This window comes from Schistocerca piceifrons, unplaced genomic scaffold, assembly GCF_021461385.2.
Source record: "Schistocerca piceifrons isolate TAMUIC-IGC-003096 unplaced genomic scaffold, iqSchPice1.1 HiC_scaffold_954, whole genome shotgun sequence".
NCBI classification, from domain to species: domain Eukaryota; kingdom Metazoa; phylum Arthropoda; class Insecta; order Orthoptera; family Acrididae; genus Schistocerca; species Schistocerca piceifrons.
In genome coordinates this window covers 60,001-65,000 of record NW_025729228.1, presented here as the reverse complement: position 1 = coordinate 65,000, position 5,000 = coordinate 60,001, and the positions used below count along the sequence as shown (strand labels likewise).

Sequence of the window (5,000 nt, the reverse complement as noted above, 5' to 3'; positions counted from 1 at the left end):
GAACCGAGGTCCTATTCCATTATTCCATGCACACAGTATTCAGGCGGGCTTGCCTGCTTTAAGCACTCTAATTTGTTCAAAGTAAACGTGCCGGCCCACCGAGACACTCAATAAAGAGCACCCTGGTAGGATTTCAACGGGGTCCGCCTCGGGACGCACGAGCACGCACGGGGCGGTCGCACGCCTTCGGCTCGCCCCACCGGCAGGACGTCCCACGATACATGCCAGTTAAACACCGACGGGCGGTGAACCAACAGCGTGGGACACAAATCCAACTACGAGCTTTTTAACCGCAACAACTTTAATATACGCTATTGGAGCTGGAATTACCGCGGCTGCTGGCACCAGACTTGCCCTCCAATAGATACTCGTTAAAGGATTTAAAGTGTACTCATTCCGATTACGGGGCCTCGGATGAGTCCCGTATCGTTATTTTTCGTCACTACCTCCCCGTGCCGGGAGTGGGTAATTTGCGCGCCTGCTGCCTTCCTTGGATGTGGTAGCCGTTTCTCAGGCTCCCTCTCCGGAATCGAACCCTGATTCCCCGTTACCCGTTACAACCATGGTAGGCGCAGAACCTACCATCGACAGTTGATAAGGCAGACATTTGAAAGATGCGTCGCCGGTACGAGGACCGTGCGATCAGCCCAAAGTTATTCAGAGTCACCAAGGCAAACGGACCGGACGAGCCGACCGATTGGTTTTGATCTAATAAAAGCGTCCCTTCCATCTCTGGTCGGGACTCTGTTTGCATGTATTAGCTCTAGAATTACCACAGTTATCCAAGTAACGTGGGTACGATCTAAGGAACCATAACTGATTTAATGAGCCATTCGCGGTTTCACCTTAATGCGGCTTGTACTGAGACATGCATGGCTTAATCTTTGAGACAAGCATATGACTACTGGCAGGATCAACCAGGGAGCTGCGTCAACTAGAGCTGAGCAGCCGGCCGCCCGGGAGTGTGTCCCGGGGGCCCGCGCGAACACGCAAGCGTCCGCTCAATCATTCTGCAAACAGGAGGAGGCTGAGCTCCCCTGCACAATACACCTCGAAACCCTCTCAGGTCCCGGCGGCGCGCAGCGCCGTCCCAAGTACTTGGTCGGGTTCGAGAGAGGCGCAATCGCCCGGAGTTAGGCGAGTAGACGCTTTCGGTGCGACCACCCGTGCTCCCAACTGAGCTTGCCGCTGCCGACAGAGGCCCGGGAGCGTGCTGTCGTGGCATTGCCGGCGGGAGACAACACGCGCCACCTACGGTGACCGGCAGCTCCAACGCCAGCGCCACAGAAGGACAAAAGCCCCACTTGGGTGCCGAAGCGAACTCTCCCAGCACAGCGCACGCGCCAACACATCCGCACAGCTGCGATACAAACCACCAGCGAGAACCGCTGGGGCGACCGAGCAGCAGACGGCGTCGCGGCGCCGAGCGCCGGGCGGCAGCGCATCCTCAACGCACACAGTCCTCAATCGGACCAGCACACTGAAGATGTCCACCGCGCTTCGCACCGGGCCCGCGAGGACCTACTTTGGCCGCACGGCGCCGCGCGCAGGGTGCGCCGGCGCGCAGCTGCGACGCCTGCCGCGTCCGTCGGCCGGCGCGCCTGCCACTGGCCGCCCCCACCAGCCGGCTGTAGCGCGTGCGCCCACGCACCGCGCGGCCAGCACGCCGGGAGGCGCCCCCTCACCGGCCGGGGACGGTCCCACCCAGCCACCGCCGCGTATCGCTTCACACCCAGATGCCGTTCAGTTTCGTCGGCATGGTGGGTATCGCTGGAACAACCGGTTAGTACCTCAACCTATCGTCGCCATCACCGATTCACCCCTAGCGAGAACAACCGCACCACAACAGGTTACCATTTGTTCATTTGCGTAACTTCACCAGAAAACGCAGGCGTCCATCGCCATTTGCAACTTCCACGATTATTGCATGCCTGTGTCAGGTGTCACGCCACACTACGTCTGCCCACATACACGCAACAAAATGTGCACGCCTAGACAATACGTGGAAGGTGGCCCCCGTACGTATGCGATGTCCATTGCTCGAACGACTGTCAACCGGCCTCTGTAGCATGTCGCAGATATGGAACGCGGTGCACCATGCCATCACGGTGTGTGAGGAGAGACGACTAGGTCCGAATACATCAACAGACAGCTCATGCTGATCGCCATCCACGGCGTCCGTTCCTCCCACACGTCTCTATGGCGTACCACACTGCAATCCAGCTCTCATAGGGAGACGACACGTAGCTGCGTGCACAATATTTGCACTGTATGGTCCGCCGTTTTTGGGCGCAGTCGTTGTACGGTCACACATGTGCCACGATGTATCATTCAGTACATAAGGACGAATGTGCAGTACAGATTGTGGTTTACGCGTACGACATTAGCGGACAGTTGACACAGGCCGCACCACAACGTAGCCTGAGTACGTCGCATGCGGAGGGCATTGAACATGCAAAGTTCTCACCAACCAGCTTGCGAAGGCAGGGGGCAAGGTGGGGACGTGGGGAGGGGCGGCATGTACGTCCTGCTGCCATCCACATTACAGTGTACAGCAGGAGCATGTGGAAAGTGAGCAAGACTTGCAAGGTGTTTAACATGAAGCGATACACAGGGGAGCGGGGAGTGCGAGTAGCGAACTATATTGCGAGGGTTGCGGGTGGGCAACACTACACTAATTGAACGAGTCGTATAACAATTACAGAGCAGGTTTAGGCGACAACGTGGGTTACGTTAGGCGACAACGTGGGTTACGTTAGGCGACAACGTGGGTTAGGTTAAGGCACGACGTGGGTTAGGTTAAGGCACGACGTGGGTTAGGTTAAGGCACGACGTGGGTTAGGTTAAGGCACGACGTGGGTTAGGTTAAGGCACGACGTGGGTTAGGTTAAGGCACGACGTGGGTTAGGTTAAGGCACGACGTGGGTTAGGTTAAGGCACGACGTGGGTTAGGTTAAGGCACGACGTGGGTTAGGTTAAGGCACGACGTGGGTTAGGTTAAGGCACGACGTGGGTTAGGTTAAGGCACGACGTGGGTTAGGTTAAGGCACGACGTGGGTTAGGTTAAGGCACAACGTGGGTTAGGTTAAGGCACAACATGGGTTAGGTTAAGGCACAACATGGGTTAGGTTAAGGCACAACATGGGTTAGGTTAAGGCACAACATGGGTTAGGTTAAGGCACAACATGGGTTAGGTTAAGGCACAACATGGGTTAGGTTAAGGCACAACATGGGTTAGGTTAAGGCACAACATGGGTTAGGTTAAGGCACAACATGGGTTAGGTTAAGGCACAACATGGGTTAGGTTAAGGCACAACATGGGTTAGGTTAAGGCACAACATGGGTTAGGTTAAGGCACAACATGGGTTAGGTTAAGGCACAACATGGGTTAGGTTAAGGCACAACATGGGTTAGGTTAAGGCACAACATGGGTTAGGTTAAGGCACAACATGGGTTAGGTTAAGGCACAACATGGGTTAGGTTAAGGCACAACATGGGTTAGGTTAAGGCACAACATGGGTTAGGTTAAGGCACAACATGGGTTAGGTTAAGGCACAACATGGGTTAGGTTAAGGCACAACATGGGTTAGGTTAAGGCACAACATGGGTTAGGTTAAGGCACAACATGGGTTAGGTTAAGGCACAACATGGGTTAGGTTAAGGCACAACATGGGTTAGGTTAAGGCACAACATGGGTTAGGTTAAGGCACAACATGGGTTAGGTTAAGGCACAACATGGGTTAGGTTAAGGCACAACATGGGTTAGGTTAAGGCACAACATGGGTTAGGTTAAGGCACAACATGGGTTAGGTTAAGGCACAACATAGGTTAGGTTAAGGCACAACATAGGTTAGGTTAAGGCACAACATAGGTTAGGTTAAGGCACAACATGGGTTAGGTTAAGGCACAACATGGGTTAGGTTAAGGCACAACATGGGTTAGGTTAAGGCACAACATGGGTTAGGTTAAGGCACAACATGGGTTAGGTTAAGGCACAACATGGGTTAGGTTAAGGCACAACATGGGTTAGGTTAAGGCACAACATGGGTTAGGTTAAGGCACAACATGGGTTAGGTTAAGGCACAACATGGGTTAGGTTAAGGCACAACATGGGTTAGGTTAAGGCACAACATAGGTTAGGTTAAGGCACAACATAGGTTAGGTTAAGGCACAACATAGGTTAGGTTAAGGCACAACATAGGTTAGGTTAAGGCACAACATAGGTTAGGTTAAGGCACAACATAGGTTAGGTTAAGGCACAACATAGGTTAGGTTAAGGCACAACATAGGTTAGGTTAAGGCACAACATAGGTTAGGTTAAGGCACAACATAGGTTAGGTTAAGGTACAACATAGGTTAGGTTAAGGTACAACATAGGTTAGGTTAAGGTACAACATAGGTTAGGTTAAGGTACAACATAGGTTAGGTTAGGTTAGGTTACACGTTGTTGTAAGGAAAGGTGTAGGGGGGGGCGGGGGCGGCAGGTTCGTTGATAGTGATTATAGTAAGTGAATGCTTGTGACATGATCAGATTTGTCACGTCAGGATGCACCTTTGGCTTATTAGAGGCGGCGCTCCAATTCTATGCTTGTGTCAGACCTGTGTCTTTGACTCATGTCATTGTTTGTGCGCTGTGACAGGAGGTACTATTGTGATGTTGGGTGCACCGTTGTATAGGACATGTGTGGGTGTTGGTGCCTGATCTGCGCAATGGTGGATGTCGAAAGGGTGGGATATTGTATTTTCCGCATGGACCTCCTGGTCTGGTTGTGATAGTGTGGATTGTGTAATGTGGCGGAGAGGATGCACTGGATGTTGTTCCATGCTGGTGCTTACATATTGTATGTGCGCCCGTTAGAAGCAGAGAGTGGTGCGTGATCAGAGTGGCTGGCTGACGTGTGGTTCCCATTGTGGGCAGACTCTTTCAGCATGTATACGGACAGTTGTATATATATTCTGTAGTTTGATGGCTCTGCATTGATTACTAATCAGCGCCGTGT

General features: G+C 52.7%; 1 non-coding gene across 1 annotated transcript in view; it reads right to left on the bottom strand.

The window, feature by feature from the left end:
• LOC124773507 overlaps positions 1 to 924 on the bottom strand; it is a 1,909-nt gene extending 985 nt beyond the window's left edge. Inside the window, exon 1 of the ribosomal RNA XR_007014751.1 lies at positions 1 to 924. This exon is cut by the window's left edge and continues 985 nt beyond it. This is a non-coding gene — a ribosomal RNA (small subunit ribosomal RNA).
• Positions 925 to 5,000: the final 4,076 nt, after the last annotated feature.